The 17,722-nt window shown below is 42.7% G+C and overlaps 1 protein-coding gene across 2 annotated transcripts in view; it reads left to right on the top strand.

The window, feature by feature from the left end:
* The first annotated feature begins 12,487 nt into the window (after positions 1–12,487).
* Positions 12,488–17,722, top strand: part of mrtfba (myocardin related transcription factor Ba) — a 76,222-nt gene continuing 70,987 nt past the window's right edge. For both annotated transcript variants that reach the window (XM_039776009.1, XM_039776008.1), the window contains exon 1: positions 12,488–12,586. The gene's annotated coding sequence lies outside the window, so the exon portion shown is untranslated. The remainder of the gene's footprint in view (positions 12,587–17,722) is intronic.

The following is a 17,722-nucleotide window of genomic DNA, read 5'->3' as shown; positions in this document are numbered from 1 at the left end:
TTCGCCACACGCCGAGGAATCACGGTGAGGTTGTTCCAAACGCCGGGAAATACAAACACTACAATTGCCGCTAATCAGTACCCGTATTCAGGACATTTATTCACGTTCGGACTCAAGTTCACGATCATTCTGTTTGCTAGTCATTTGTCGTTTGTGTGGTGTGTTATATGTTACGTGGACAAGGGAGGGGATTTGTATATATATTTTCAGTTTTGCTTTGGGATTGTTGGGGTGGAGGAATATTCGGGTGTGCATTTGTCTTGTGGCGTGTCTTGTCTCATTTAATACATTTATTCCTGTTTAATTTTACATTCGGCCTATTGTGTCTTTGCATTTCAAACCGTCGATTGTGGGGAAAGTTTATCTGTGTAGGAGTACGGCTTGACAGGAAAGGCTTCTCAGTAAATTATCCAGGCCACAGGTCTTGGAGGTGTAGCTGCCGGCTGGGAATAAGGGGTCGGCCGTTACACTATCATGCAACTGATTTGAAGGCTAAAATGGACGAGTAATTCTCAGTCCTTCACTTTTTTTCTCCATTTTTCTTCCAAGTATTTCATTAAACCCAATAGTGCAGATAAATACACACAGGTGTAAATGTAAATGAGCTAAATGGAGAAATGCTGCTCTCTCTTGTCATTTGCATGTTATTGATAATAAGGAGCAATTCAAATAGCTGTTTAAGACAAAATGGGCTCAAAATCACTAAAGTGAAGCAGAAGTGTTACTTTAGCAATTAATGCTTTTTATTAAGCAACTGGGTTGGAGCAAAAACCTGCAGCCACTGCGGCCCTCCAGGACCGTGATTGAGGACCCCTGGTCTAGAGCACCCCTTGCACGATTTGGCTCAACAACTAATGAGCTCATCGTCATCTCGTAACCGGCTTAAGTTTCAAGTTTGGCATTTTTCCTTCCAGCCGTTTTAGCTCTAGACCAGGGGTCTCCAACATGTCGCTTGCGAGTTACCAGTAGCTCGCCAAAGGGTTAACGAATCCTACATACATTTGAAAACTTGATTAGTCAAATTAGGGGTGGGCGATCTTTCCAAAAACTCGCATCACGATTCTTTTAACACAAAATCACAGTCCGCAATCTGAATTGCAATCTCTTTTCAATGTGGCAGACACTTAAGGGGTCTTGTTCAAAAAGCGGATGGCATCTTCCCTTCACCCAAACAGTAAACTTAAGGTTAGTAAAGAGGCTCCCTGATGTTAAGTCAGTGATTTGGGCTATAAATAATTTTAATAGACATTTTTAAACCCTATTCATATGCCTAATTTTAAATACTATATTTAATCCCTAATCTTAAAATTTCAGAATAACGGCCCTGATAAGGCGTCTGCTTCTTGAACAAGACCCCTCTTAAGAGACTATCCGGACTCAAACTCATCAAGACCTAAGTAACACTTTATTTTAAATATCAAACAAAAATGAATTCAATTTTTTTCTCTTTCGCTAGCTAAGCGGAGTTAAGGAACACACCCTGAAGCTGACACGCGAGTGAGGAAGGCCCCTCGCACCGACCCGTTGCGTGGATCTGAGATTTATACAAATAAATCGGTACCACAAGCGAACTATAATACATAGCAAAATGAGAGAAGTTGGAATGTTCAAGCAAATTATAGAAAAAAAAACAATCTAAATCCGTTAAGTAGTCGTGAAAAGTGGACAGACATACAGACAGACCGACATTGGATTATATATATTATATAAAATATATATTCTATTAGTACACCTTCAAAATAATGTGCAGTTAAAGTCTCAACAGCATTCTCAGCATTTCCGGAGCTTAGTAGGACAAGATAACTAGAAGAATCTTCACCAAGCAGCTCTGAAAATGTCTGCTTTGTTTGGGTCTCCATAGCTCTGTGAGTCTGACATGAATGCCATGAAATCAAAGTTCAGAACAAGACGGACAGACGAACATTTAAAAATTTCCCCATTAAAGTGTCTGCACTCCACCATACACCTCTCTTGTTGACTCCATGCAGTGCCAGTCATCTGACTAACTAAACAACACATCACACACGCAACCGGACACGTGAATAAAGTGACACAGTGACATGTGACAAAATGACAAATGAAGAAGTCATATCTGTTGTCGCAGTAGGGGGCAGTAGTGCTCCCTTGAACCCTCAGGTACCACGCCAAACACCTGGTAAAAGTGCTACAATTATTCTTTTTATTATAACAATGTGCACTAAGCACCCTCCACTCCACACTATTCATAAATCACAATAGTAAATCAATAATCAACAATCTTCCACTCCCAGACGCGTTGCCCTCCTACCACCCAGCTCAGCTTGTTGTCTGGGAGTTCCCACAGTCCTTTTATTCCCCCTGACCCGGAAGTCTTTCTGCCCAACAGTTCCACAAGTCCTCATTCCTTCCGGGTCAGGGTAAACAGTACTTTTCTTCACCCCGGAAGCCCGTCGCTCTTCCTGTGACGACCTTCCGGGTCATGGTGCCCAAATGAGTCCATTGGCCTCCCGACAGCGACTCCCAGTGGTCCCCAAGGTATCCAGCAGGGCTGTGTATAAAAACTACAAAGTCCATGAGGCCCTGCTGGAATTCGGGGCCCGTATATGCTCTCGGGAGAGCTCCTCCTAGCGGCCAGGGGGTGAGGGCTGGAGTTAAATGCCGGCAATCCACCACACTGCGTATTTGGAATTACATTGTTTTGTTTCGACAGCGTTCATGTTTTAATTCAATAGTGCAGAAAATGCACTTGCAGGTGAACTAAATATTTTTTTGGTGATGTTTTAAAGCAAAATGTGAGTTGTGGACACCAACATTTTGTAAATGTTCAGGCAAGACAAGCTTATTCAGTTCGTTTGGGTTGAAATAAGCTATGAGAATAAATGTTAGAAAACATGAGGGGCTCTCGGCCATTTTCATTTTGTAAAAGTAGCTCTCGGGTTGGAGACCCCTGCTCTAGACGGACCTCGAGAAACTGTGACACACAGGCAGACAGTCAGGCACCCATCATTGAGATATCAATTTTTTCAGTATCGGGACCCTAAAACACTGAGATCCATTGAAAACTAGAGATCGAAATTTTTGACGAATTATGGCTGGGGAGGGCACAAAGCAATACATAATGCAAACTTACATAAGATAGATATGCTAGTAAGAGAAATTGAGTCCTTAAATACACAATTGATTTTTAAATCTCTAGAATTAAGTCTGATGATAAGGTCAGCTGGCTAGGGTGGACAGAAAAAAAAAAATCTGTGTGGGTTCCAAGCCAAAGGATCACCCAACCCTCCCTGGGCATTCTGCCTAAAATAAATGTTCTGAAATAGTTCTTTATTCAAGGCTTTGTGTTAGAGGATTCAGCGCAGTGTGTCTCGTGGCAGGTTGGTGAGTCCGCTTTCATTCAAACATCACTGGTGGCTGCACAGCACTTTGATCAGTGAGCAGACTGCCACCACAGAAGGACCAGAAAACGGAGAACAATTGAGATGAATAAGTTCAGAGAAGATCAAGTACATTAATTCCAGGATTTAGAGGTACAGTGGGTACGGAAAGTATTCAGACCCCCTTCAGTTTTTCACTCTTTGTTATATTGCAGCCATTTGCTAAAATCATTTAAATTCATTTTATCCCTCATTAATGTCTACTATTGACAGACAAAAAAAAAAGAATTTTTGAAATTGTTGCAGATTTATTAAAAAAGAAAAACTGAAATATCACCTGGTCCTAAGTATTCAGACCCTTTGAACCCTCAGTATTTAGTAGAAGCCCCCTTTTGAGCTCATACAGCCAGGAGTCTGTCTTGGGAAAGATGCAACAAGTTTTTCACACCTGGATTTGGGGATCCTCTGCCATTCCTCCTTGCAGATCCTCTCCAGTTCTGTCAGGTTGGATGGTAAACGTTGGTGGACAGCCATTTTTAGGTCTCTCCAGAGATGCTCAATTGGGTTTTAAGTCAGGGCTCTCGCTGGGCCATTCAAGAACAGTCACAGAGTTGTTGTGAAGCCACTCCTTCGTTATTTTAGCTGTGTGCTTAGGGTCATTGTCTTGTTGGAAGGTAAACCTTCGGCCCAGTCTGAGGTCCTTAGCACTCTGGAGAAGGTTTTTGTCCAGGATATCCCTGTACTTGGCCGCATTCATCTTCCCTCGATTGCAACCAGTCGTCCTGTCCCTGCAGCTGAAAAACACCCCCACAGCATGATGCTGCCACCGCCATGCTTCACTGTGGGGACTGTACTGGACAAGTGATGAGCAGTGCCTGGTTGTCTCCACACACTGAGGAGAGGCAAGACACATGACAACCCGCATGGAGTTTGCTAAAAGACACCTGAAGGACTCAGAGATGGTGAGAAATAAGATTCTCTGGTCTGATGAGACCAAGATAGAACTTTTTGGCGTTAATTCTAAGCGGTATGTGTGGAGACAACCAGGCACTGCTCATCACTTGTCCAATACAGTCCCCACAGTGATGCATCTTTCCCAAGAAGACTCGTGGCTGTATTAGCTCAAAAGGGGGCTTCTAATAAAATTAATGATATTAGAAATAACATAGTATATCCCTCCAACACTAAGGATCCTCCTAAACCCCAGCATCCTGTTATAAACAAATTAAACTCTTTCACTAGGATAGATTTACCTGATTTAAAAAAAATAATCTCTCAATTAAAACCCTCCACCTGCGTCCTTGACCCGATACCAACAAGGTTTTTCAAAGAAGTATCAGGCGTGCTAATTGATAATGTTCTGGACATAGTAAATTCGTCACTAGATACTGGGGTCTTCCCAGACTGTCTTAAGACTGCTGTAGTTAAACCCCTACTTAAGAAACATAATCTTGACCCTCGCTCTTGAACATTTTAGACCCATCTCTAACCTGCCTTTCTTAAGTAAAGTTCTGGAGAAGGCAGTCATTATGCAGTTAAATGACCACCTAAATAAACATGCTATTCTTGATAAATTTCAGTCGGGTTTTAGAACAAATCACAGCACAGAAACTGCACTCGTTAAAGTAGTAAATGACTTGCGGGTAAATGCAGACAGAGGCCATTTATCTGTTCTCATCCTCTTAGATCTGAGTGCTGCATTTGACACCATTGATCACAACATTCTTAGAAATCGCCTTAGTCAATGGGTGGGCCTCTCTGGCAGGTCTTAAATTGGTTTGAATCCTACCTGACAGGGAGAAAATTTTTGTTAGTTGTGGGAATTACAACTCAAGACACATGATATCCAATATGGTGTTCCACAAGGCTCTATCCTGGGTCCGCTGCTCTTCTCAATCTACATGCTTCCGTTAGGTCAGATTATCTCAGGGCACAACGTGAGCTACCACAGCTATGCTGATGACACACAGCTGTACTTATCAATAGCACCTGATGACCCTGATTCTCTTGATTCACTAACACAATGTCTGACTTGTATCTCAGAATGGATGAATAGTAATTTTCTCAAGTTAAATAAAGAGAAAACTGAAATTTTAGTGATCAGCAATAATGGATACAATGAGGCTATTAGAAATAAACTGGATACATTAGGATTAAAAGTCAAGACGGAGGTAAAAAGCTTAGGGTGATTGTTGACTGTAATCTGAATTTTAAATCACATATTAATCAGATCACTAGGACAGCATTTTTCACTTAAGAAACATAAGTAAAGTTAGACCTCTTATATCACTGAAAGATGCTGAGAAATTAGTTCACGTTTGTTTTCAGTCGACTAGATTACTGTAACGCACTCCTCTCAGGACTACCCAAAAAAGACATAAATCGCTTGCAACTAGTGCAGAATGCAGCTGCTAGAATCCTAACTAGGAAAAGAAAATCCGAACACATCACACCAGTTTAGCGTCACTACACTGGTTACCTGTGTCATTCAGAATTGACTTTAAAATTCTGCTTATGGTTTATAAAGCCTTCAATAATCTCGCCCCATCTTATATATCGGAATGTCTGACACCTTATATTCCAAATCGAACCTCAGATCCTCAAATGAGTGTCTCCTTAGAATTCCAAGAACAAAACTTAAAAGAAGTGGTGAGGCGGCCTTCTGCTGCTATGCACCTAAAATCTGGAATAGCCTGCCAATAGGAATTCGCCAGGCTGATACAGTAGAGCACTTTAAAACACTGCTGAAAACACATTACTTTAACATGGCCTTTCTATAACTTCATTTTAATCTTAATTTAACTTAATCCTGATACTCTGTATGTTCAATTTCCTCATAATAAGTATTCATGGTGGCTCTAAAATCGTACTGACCCCAACACTCTCTTCTGTTTCTTTTTCTGCCTGCGCCACCTCCACCTACTCAAAGCTTCATGATGCTCCAACAATGATGGACAGATTAAAAGGCAGAAGTCTACGTGACCATCATCATCATCAAGCCCTTCCGTGTGAACCCTAAATCCAAAGAGGACTGTTCCATTTATGTTAGGTAGAATGCCCAGAGGGGACTGGGCGGTATCATGGTCTGGTAATCCCTACAGATTTTATTTTTCTCTCCAGCCATCTGGAGTTTTTTTGTTTTTTCTGTCCCCCCTGGCCATTGAACCTTACTCTTATTCTATGTTAATTAATGTTGATTTATTTTGTTTTATAATTGTGTCTTTTATTTTTCTATTCTTTAATATGTAAAGCACTTTGAGCTACTGTTTGTATGAAAATGTGCTATAGAAATAAATGTTGTTGTTGTTGTTGTTCTACTAAATACTGAGGGTTCAAAGGGTCTGAATACTTAGGACCATGTGAGATTTCAGTTTTTCTTTTTTAATAAATCTGCAACAATTTCAAAAATTCTTTTTTTGTCGGTCAATATGGGGTACTGTGTGTACATTAATGAGGAAAAAAAATTAATTTAAATGATTTTAGCAAATGGCTGCAATATAACAAAGAGTGAAAAATTCAAGGGGGTCTGAATACTTTCCTTACCCACTGTATGAGCTCTGAGGAAAGACTGGAGGAGCTGAGTGTTTATAGTGTGGTATATGGCCGACTTGTCATCCCGGCCAATACCTCCAGGCCGCCAGATGGAGCCCTCCCTGCAGTATGGAGGTGCCCCGAAGACCAGCAGGGAATCATGGACAAAGTAGTTTTTATACACAGCCCTGCTGGATACCACAGGGACCGCAAGAGGGAGCTGCAGGGAGGACCGAAGAGTCATATGTGCCCTATGACCTGGAAGTGCGTCATAGGAGGAGCAATGACAGAAGTGACGTACTTCCGGGGTGAAGAAAAGGACTTGTACCTGACCCGGAAGTGATAAAGAATCACACGGACTTGGTAACGCTTCCGGGTCAGAGAGTATAAAAGGACTGTGGGAGCTCCCAGACGGCGAGCTGAGCTGGGTAGAAGGGTGGCAACGCGTCTGGGAGTGGAGGAATTGTTTATTAGTGATTATTGTGTAATTTAATGAGTATAGTGGAGGAGAGGGTGCTTTGTGCACTGTGGAAGATTAATAAAGTCAACTTGTGGACTTTTATCTGGTGTCTGGAGTCTTGGACAGGGGTTCAAGGGAGCAATAGCGCCCCCATCTGCCACAATAGTTTAGAGAGAGATTAAGCGGTGACATGATCAAAGTCTTTAAAATTATGAATGGAATTAGTACAGTGGATCCCTGCTGTTACTTTAAATTCTTCAACAAAAACACCAGGACACAGCTGGAAACTTGTTATGGACAGATTTTGCACAAATGTTAAATGTTTTTTTTTTTCCTTTCTGCAAAGAAGGGGTTAGTGTTGTGGGGTCCAGCAGCTGTGGGGCATCTGCTGGCGAAAAAAGATTCACTGATCTCGACTTTGCCAATGATGCTGTGATCTTCGCCGTGTCAATGGAGGCTCTCAAGAGACTGACTAAAGTGTCCTGATAAAAACCAAGAGCCAGGCCTTTAATGACCTCTTGGGCACGGCCATCAGCAGTGTGTCTGTTTGCAGAGAGAGTGTCGGCCTCGTTGAGAGGTTTACTTACCTCAGCTGTGACATTCATGTGACTCTTCGTATGAAATCAGTAGACAGATTGGGAGAGCACGGGGGATCATGAGGTCGCAGGAAAGGGGTGTGTGGCACCCTCGATATCTCTGCAAAAGGACGAAAGTCCAAGTCTTTAGAGTCCTGGGGCTTCCAGTTTGCCAGACAAGGACGATATCCAGTCCCCTGAGATGAAGAACGGACCCCTTTGGTCTCTTCAGAGAATCCTTGGGTACCACTGGTTTGACTTTGTGTTGCTCATGGAGTCCCGAATGAGGCACATTACCTGCATTGTGAGGTAGCATCAGTTACGACACTACGGCCATGTGGTATGATTACCCCGAGGGTGATCCATCTCGCAGGATCCTCATGAGTGGCTGGACCAGGGCAAAGGGATGCCCACATAACACCTGGCTGCAGCAGATAGATGGACATTTCCGGAGGGTGGGACTGGACCGGCGTAACTGCCTGGGAGGGTTGCCAACCAAGATCCTGAGCTGTTTCATTGTGTGGTGGGCGCGGCAATGTGCTGTACCAGTGCATGCTCCCCAACCTGACCTGACCGGACCTGCAAAGAACCACAGACACATGGAACGAATGACCAAGTTCTGAGACTTGAAGCACTTTCAGATTTTAACGTGATGTTATTTTGGATAATCTAGGTGAATACTGACGGACCAGCCTGATGAGCTGAATGCCCTGTTCTCATCACAGTTGTTCTAAAGGTGGGATCAACCCTCCTACTTTTATTACTATTCGGTTTGTTATTATTTTCTCTCTTCTTGTCTTTTTCACTCTTATGCCTCACACTGAGTCGACTGCACCTTCAGTTTCGTTGTTCCTTTGTAAAAGTGACAATGACAATGAAGATCCATCTCTCTATCTATCCATACCAGGGGTGCCCAATGCATCGATCGCGATCGACCAGTATATCGCAAAGGTAGTGCAGGTCGATCACGTTGCATTCAAAAAAGTTTTTTTAAAATGTTAGTCTTTCATACACTCACCTAAAGGATTATTAGGACCACCATACTAATACGGTGTTTGACCCCTTTCGCCTTCAGAACTGCCTTAATTCTACGTGGCATTGATTCAACAAGGTGCTGAAAGCATTCTTTAGAAATGTTGGCCCATATTGATAGGATAGCATCTTGCAGTTGATGGAGATTTGTGGGATGCACATCCAGGGCACGAAGCTCCCGTTCCACCACATCCCAAAGATGCTCTATTGGGTTGAGATCTGGTGACTGTGGGGCCATTTTAGTACAGTGAACTCATTGGCATGTTCAAGAAACCAATTTGAAATGATTCGAGCTTTGTGACATGGTGCATTATCCTGCTGGAAGTAGCCATCAGAGGATGGGTACATGGTGGTCATGAAGGGATGGACATGGTCAGAAACAATGCTCAGGTAGCCCGTGGCATTTAAGCGATGCCCAATTGGCACTAAGGGGCCTAAAGTGTGCCAAGAAAACATCCCCCACACCATTACACCACCACCACCAGCCTGCACAGTGGTAACAAGGCATGATGGATCCATGTTCTCATTCTGTTTATGCCAAATTCTGACTCCACCATTTGAATGTCTCAACAGAAATCGAGACTCATCAGACCAGGCAACATTTTTCCAGTCTTCAACTGTCCAATTTTGGTGAGCTCGTGCAAATTGTAGCCTCTTTTTCCTATTTGTAGTGAAGATGAGTGGTACCCGTGGGGTCTTCTGCTGTTGTAGCCCATCCGCCTCAAGGTTGTGCGTGTTGTGGCTTCACAAATGCTTTGCTGCACACCTCGGTTGTAACGAGTGGTTATTTCAGTCAAAGTTGCTCTTCTATCAGCTTGAATCAGTCGGCCCATTCATTCTCCTCTGACCTCTAGCATCAACAAGGCATTTTCGCCCACAGGACTGCCGCATACTGGATGTTTTTCCCTTTTCACACCATTCTTTGTAAACCTTAGAAATGGTTGTGCGTGAAAATCCCAGTAACTGAGCAGATTGTGAAATACTCAGACCGGCCCGTCTGGCACCAACAACCATGCCACGCTCCAAATTACTTAAATCACCTTTCTTTGCCATTCTGACATTCAGTTTGGAGTTCAGGAGATTGTCTTGACCAGGACCACACCCCTAAATGCATTGAAGCAACTGCCATGTGATTGGTTGATTAGATAATTGCATTAATGAGAAATTGAACAGGTGTTCCTAATAATCCGTTAGGTGAGTGTATATCCTCCTTATGCCATTTGCCACTTGATTGACATACAGGGCGGCCAGTCTGAGATCTCTTTTCTTCTCACACACTGGTCATCCCGCACGTACGATCAAATGCGCGAGCTACTGCTGAAACTCCGGCTGTGATCTAGTTAGCCTTCCAATTCATATCGACTAAAGAAGGGATTTAAAAAAATTGTTTGGGAAGGGTATGGGCTGGATGTGGAATTGGAAGAGGATTTTTTTTCTCACAATGTCACAATCGAAGTGCGTTTGTCTGATCTGTCAATCTGTCATTGCTATTCCAAAGAAGGAAAATATTGGAAATGCACTTTCGAACTGTTCATAAAAACTACGAAACTGACGTCCGTCCAAAAAGCGATCTGAGAAAGAGAAAGGAGAGGGAACTAAAATCGCAGTTAATCGGACAGCCGTCATTTTTCACTCGGCTGAATTCAAAAGCAGAGGCAGACACACCGAAGCATCGTTCCAGGTGATATTTGACGAATATCCAAAACCTCGCGTCAGAGCTGGAGACGCAATTTTCAATCTGCTCTGTAGCATAGGCGTGTGCGCAACTTGACAGCATACGCTACACAGAGCAGATTGAAAATTGCCTGTCAGGCTTTAACAGACGGTTTCAAGACTCAGCTTTACTTGAGCCAATCGCTACATTTAAGTGCTATGCATTTAGGGAAGATGTTGAGGGTGATTCACTCACATCGGAAATTGCAACACTGTTTCCCCTAAAACTCCTCTACAGTGGAGGATGAGATTTTGACACTACAGGATGACATTCAGCTGAAGTCTGGGGCTCTTGGACAGTTTTGGAACTTACTCACAGAGGAAAAGTACCCAAACATGAGGAAATGTGCTACCTCCTTGACTGCATTATTCATCTCTACTGATGTATGCAAGTCAGCCTTTTCCCATATGAAGATTATTAAATCCAAATACTGTAGTGACCATAAATGAATTGAATTGTTATTGTGCCATAAAGGTTATTCGGTTATGCAAGGTACGACAACATACATTTTATGTATAAAGTATACTCAGTATACATATATATAGTGGTGTATGGCCGGCCGTTCATCCCGGCCAATACCCCCAAGCCACCAGGTGGCGCTCTCCCTGCAGCATGGAGGTGCCCCGAAGACCAGCAGGGCATCACGGACATTGGAGTTTTATCCACAGCCCTGCTGGATACCGTGGGGGCCACTAGATGACGCTGCAGGGAGGAACGATGTTTATTTACCCTACGCCCCGGAAGTATGTCTGAGTCACATGGACAAGGGGAATGATGTGCTTCCGGGGTAAAGAAAAGGACTTTCTATCTGGCCCGGAAGTGATAGGAGATCACATGGACTGGGGATTGGAACTCTTCCGGGTCAGGGAATATTAAAAGGATTGTGGGAGCTCCCAGACGGTGGGCTGAGCTGGGTGGAAGTGTGGCGGGGAGGCTTGTTTATTGTACTGATTTGTTTATTTGGTGGACTGTGCAGTTTGAATAAAGTCAACTTTTGGACTTTTACTTTGTGTCTGGCGTCTTGGACAAGGGTTCAAGGCAGCGATAGCGCCCTCGATCTGTCACTATTATATGTATATACAGTATATATATATATATATATATATAATTTTTAAAGTAGGTAGATCATTTCGACCTGGTCATTTTAAAAGTAGCTTGCAAGCTGAAAAAGTGTGGGCACCCCTGATCTATACAGAGCACCAGTATATCGTCCACAATCATGTAGGGCCAACAGAAAGTTGTCAATTAAAAGCCTAAGATGTTATAAAGTTAATGAAAAACTGAAGTGCCTGGAAGAAACTCAGTGTAGGAGGACACAGGTAGAACATACAAACTCCACACAGACAGTGGCCGGGTTGTCAACTGAACTCTAGTTTATATTAACAAGCATAAGCCTACCTGTTTTGGACATGGCGGGCCGTCATTAGTACGTCGAAGTTTATATTTTATATTAACTATTAGTTTTACAAGCACAAGCCTACCTGCTTTGGACATGGCGTGCCATCATTTGTATGTGGAAGGTTTTGTGACCTTCATGAAATGACCACAGTATACATACATTGTACGAGTATGTAACCATGTTCTGCGTCGCTGTCCCTCGCACATACAGTATGTTGTGAAATATCCCGATTCCGTCATTTTTTGTCAGGAAGAAACATTCAAGCATTCGCAGGTTGACAGGTCCAAGTTTTCCCGCGCGCGCTTATCCGACCACCCGGCGAAAGCCACCAGGCTACGCGGCAGCCTGCCAGCCTGCGCGCGCGCACACACGCGCGCTCTCGACTGAGCTCAGGCAGCTTCGTGACGTCACTGAACACCGCCGTAGCGGCCATCTTCTCCCGAGCACCGAGGCTCCAATCCACAAGCTCCTGAAGTATCAACTCTGGACACTGAGAGTCGGGCTCCCGGACGTTAAGAGGTAAGCACCGCGTGAATATAAATGTCGGTGAAAGGCGCGTTTCCAACGGATAGTTCAAGCGGGTAGACTGGGTGCTTAGTGTTGGGTTTGTTTGTGGTGTTTTCAGCGATTGGGGAGAAGTGTTTTAACACCAGCAAGACAGTCCCGCGACTACGGAGTTGTACAGTCCGCCTAGCTAGCCCGACGTTAGTGTGTATGCCCGCTGTGTCATTCGGTGTGAATTAAAAGACTCTCGCGATTTACTCCTCCGCACCGTCAGTCGTTCACTGGCAACAGAATTACACAAATGGGGGCGGCTGAGTCCAAAAATCGGAGTTGGCAGGCGCTCGTGTGTACCCAGAGCTCACGAATGTACCGACAGAAAGTCCCCCTGGCACGGAGTTCATCAGCCCCGGAGTGTGTCTCCCAGGTTAACGGGGTATGTGGTTGGCCAGTTGCTTCTCCGAGTAATAGGCGAGCTGTAGCCCCCTTCATACGGGAAGAAGAACAGGAGTGAATTGGGTTCAGGTTCCATACGCAGCCTTGAGATAAGTTTTTTTGGGGGGGTTAGGGGGCGGGCTGTGGCTGTTTATGGTTCAAACAGAAGCGGCGCCACAGGCCTACTGGTCACAAGTAGGATCCCTCAACCCCCCAGTAGTGTGCTTTGTAAGCTGCATAAAAGGTATATGGAGATCAACTCGGTTATTTCCAGCTGCACAAAGAGTGAGGCAGCAAAGATCTCTCATTTAATCAGCTTGGAGATGAAAGGAGGCTGCTGCTGATCATGACGAAAATGGCAACCAGAAGTCGTGATTCCCATGTTTTAATATTCAGTGGCCGATTGTTGACAACACTTGTTTACAGTGCATCCAGGTCCAGTGGATTAATGACTGATTATAAACTCGAACAGGACTTTAATCAGAAAGCAGCTGGGCATAAGGAGGGTGATTTCCAGCTGATCAAAAGAGGCAAAGAGCAATAGCGCAAAATCTCTTTGATTCAACTTAGAAGTTAAACAAGATGTGTAAGGGGATCAGTAGACGTGTTTTCAAGATTTATTTACCAATTATTGATCCACTTGTGTACAGTGTGTCTGCGTCTGGTGGCAAGACGACTGATTTTAAACTCAAAGGTTTCTTTAGTCAAAGGATACACTCTTGCTGTGATGATGTTATTGTTTAACTAAACCCCTCATTTCTGATTCTCCCTTTGTATTATTGCATCATTCTGTTTACGTTTTACATTTAATTATGTGATATGTGATCATAGGGGCATAGAGTCTGTCCAGTCTGATTTAGGTTGAAGTTCAGGAACAACAACAACAACATTTATTTCTATAGCACATTTTCATACAAACAGTAGCTCAAAATGCTTTACATATTAAAGGATAGAAAAATGAAAGACACAATTATAAAACAAAATAAATCAACATTAACATCGAATAAGAGTAAGGTTCAATGGCCAGGGGGGACAGAAAAAACAAACAAAACCTCCAGACGGCTGGAGAAAAAAATAAAATCTGTAGGGATTCATACCCACCATCACGAATGTCAAACTGCAGGCCTGGAGGGCCACAGTGGCTGCCTTTTCCCTAATCAGTGACCAGTTTTCACTGCTAATTGAATTCTTTTTTTTTCCCTTAATTTTAATAGCCCTGTTTTTAAGGATTCAGTGCTCTGAATTGATTCTTCTCTTCATTAAATGACAGCCAAACAGAAATGAGATGTGAAATGAGCCAACAGTTGACCAGCTAAATCGGGGCTTCAAATGCCAACCACTTTCACTCCAACCACTTTCTTAATGAGAAGCTGATTCTTGCTGTTCATTAAACTTGTTATTTAATTCCATGGCTAGTTGCTGCTCTCATTCTGCCACAGCAGACTTTTCTAAAACTGTTGATTTTCTGTTTTTTCTAAGAACACCGTCAAAATGTTTTGGTGACCTGAGAGATCAACCTTACTGAGACCTCCACCTTTCTTTATTTCCACATATTGTGTGATGAGGGCAGGTTATCTGGTCATGTGGTGGCTTGTTTTGTGTCTCATTATTGTTTGGCTACTAATCATACAAAACCACCCTCTTCTTGTATTCCATCCACTGTTCCCTTACCTGAACCCATCTTACTAACCCGCTTACCAGGGGCAGCGACAGAAGGCCACCGGAGCCAATCCCAGCCGTCGTAGGCTGCACAGCAGGAGTAAAACCTGCACAGGGCGCAAGCCCATCTCGGTGTGAGCACATTCACACTCGACACTAGAGCCAATTTAGCAATGCCTATCCATTCAGTATAATTCTACCCTGGTAGCATTAGATGCAAGGTAAGAACAAAACCTGGGAAGGGTGCCATTCTTTTATAGGTCATAGCTTTTCATTTGGGGACAATTTAGTGTCAGCAGTTCACCAGATGTGCGTTTCTTTGTGATGTGAGATGAAAACCTCGCACAAAAGGTACAAACTACACACAGGCTACAAACTAGGCTGCAATGCGATTCAAGTCCCATCTCCTCAAATTTTCACAAGGCAGCATGCCACATTTACTACCAAACTTTGTATTCCTTTTCAGAAATACCTAAAATTGTGTATTGCATGTGCCGCATTAAGAATACATATTTAACTCCATTATCTACTGATAGATATTTTTACAGAAGGTCACTTGATTGTGTAAGCATGCACACATATATAACTGAAGTCACTTATCTGTTATGAATAAATTAATATTTATGCCCTTGTTATAGTGCAAACAGTTTGAAACTTGGATCACTACAAAGTATTCCATTCATCCGTTTTCTGAATCTGATTTCGCCTGGGTAGAAAATATGATTGATTAAGCTATGTAAAGGCTGGAAATTCCATCTGATTAGGAAATCTGTTAGCTCAAAATCTAGCAACACTTGTACTCCTCTAGGTCTATTATTAGGAAACATTGCCCTGGTGGATTTATCAGAATGTGTAGGTGGAAGAAGGCAGTTTCTAGGAAAAATGCATATGCCTAGTAGCAGCAACCCCCCCACCCATAATAAATATGCCAGACTGTTGTTTCAAGGATTTTTGTCTGAGATTTCTGTTGTATTTTAATTGTCTGGCTGGCATCCTTAATTTTGTTACTCTGTATCACATTGCCAGATTTTCAGTTGATGGTACTTATGGTGGAAGAGGCTATAAAAAGATTCTTTAGTTGTTAATAGCAGTTGTCTGCTTTTAAGTCTTTATGATGTCTGAAATGTCTCCAGTGCGCATATACAGTTCAAAACCAAAAAACAAAGTAAGCTTATGGATGCGTTCAATGCTTATATAACAAGGGTGTGCATTTTCCTCTCTCCGTGCAAGATGCTTTGACCAAGTTGTATCTGGCAGGGTTTGCTCTTCCTTTGTAAGATTACTGGGCTCGTTTTCCAAGATATAGTTAAGTGGCACTGCAATGTTGCTTTTTTCTTAACATCATAGAAGAATATTGTCAATTCTCTTCTTTTCAGGGTTAAAATTGTTTGTCCAGGTCTGTTCTCAGATGCGCTTGAAAGGCCAAAGAATGGATCTACGTAGAGTAAATTGGGGAAAGAACTGTCTTCTGGTCTTGCAGATTCACTGTACTCCAGACCTTCACATCTCTTGGCTTTGGTCTTGTCATATGTTGACTACTGCATTTCTCTACTGGCATGAGTACCAGAATGTGTTGCCAAGCTGCTGGAGATAATGCAAAATGTAGTGGCACATCTGGTGTTCAGCCAGCCAAGACGGACATATACCACCCCTCTAGGGTCACTACATTGGCTATCTGTAGCAGCACAGATAAAATTCAAATCATTAATGCCTGCTTACAGAGTAGTCTACAGGTATATATATAGGTATAGGTATATATATACAAGGTTCGAGCCGCATGTAGACGGACTTTTTTTGTTCTTCAAGTCACCAAAGCGCCGTGCAAACTCAGTGCGCTCAGTTTATCAGCAAAGTGCGTATTTGGGAACACCGTAGTGACGACTTGGTTTAACATTACTTGGCAACAGGGAAAGTGGGGCAAGTGGTTGTGTCTCCCATAAAAGCAGTCTCAATTGAAATCACTTTGTGATTGTGCACGGGTAAAAACGTCCGCTGAAGTGTCAGATTCTTCTTTAATTCTTCTGCTTTCTGTATCTTCTGCATTGCATTCAGGTCTTTCAGGTTACCCTGATGTTTTGTTTTATAGTGCCGTCTTAGATTAAATTCTGTAATTACAGCCACATTAGCTCCACAAATGAGACACACTGGTTCAGTAAACATATACTCAGCCTCCCATCGGTTTTTAAAGGCTCTATTTTCAGAATCAACTTTTCTCTTCAGCATCGTGTGAGCTAGCTTCGCAATAACTTGCAGCATCTTAAGGTAGACTTGATTAACGCGGTAACTGTTCGGCAAGGCAGCTGAAGCGCTGCATTATGGGATCTGTAGTTTATTGTGTTACCAGCGCTTCATATACCGGGCTTTAATAACAATAATACAGTATATAAAATGATCTCGGGGCGGATATAATTACACGGGCGGATGTGGCCCGCGCCCTTGAGTTTGACACATATGGACTAAATAGAACTTGAAAAGATATATTTTTCAAATGTGATCGCGCAATTCAGATAGAGTTGACGCGCACTACAGCCTGCATGCCTCAATAAGTCATCCTCCCTTGCCCTTACTTTTTTACCGTTCATCTAATGAATACACTGAGTATGGCTTTACCAAAACAATCACTGATGGCGAATAAAGTATCCATTATTCGAGTATGTAGATCGGGTATATATATATATATATATATATATATATATATATATATATATATACCAGCGTATCGCAGCGAGAAGTAGTGTGTTAAAAAGGTAGAAAAGAAAAGGGAACATTTTAAAAATAACGTAACATGACTGTCAATATACAGTATTTGTTTTGTGAGTGTTACTGAGTGTTGCTGTCATCAAGGATTTGATTATCATTATTTCTTTCAATCAGGTTCGTATTTGTAGGATGTGTTGTGTTCAAGTTACATTCCGTGTTTGTCAATCGTTGTAAAGATGACAGGTTTCATTCATCGATTCGCTTCTTACTGCATCAATAAACAGCTCGTCTTCTTCTTTATCTGAGACCTGACACACTGCATGCACGGGCTTTTTTTACACTGTCTTCCTTTAGCGGGAC

The sequence above is a fragment of the Polypterus senegalus genome, chromosome 13 (genome assembly GCF_016835505.1).
Source record: "Polypterus senegalus isolate Bchr_013 chromosome 13, ASM1683550v1, whole genome shotgun sequence".
In the NCBI taxonomy this organism is placed as follows: Eukaryota; Metazoa; Chordata; class Cladistia; order Polypteriformes; family Polypteridae; genus Polypterus; species Polypterus senegalus.
The sequence above is the reverse complement of the archived record's forward strand: the minus strand, read 5'-3'. Positions and strand labels throughout refer to the sequence as shown.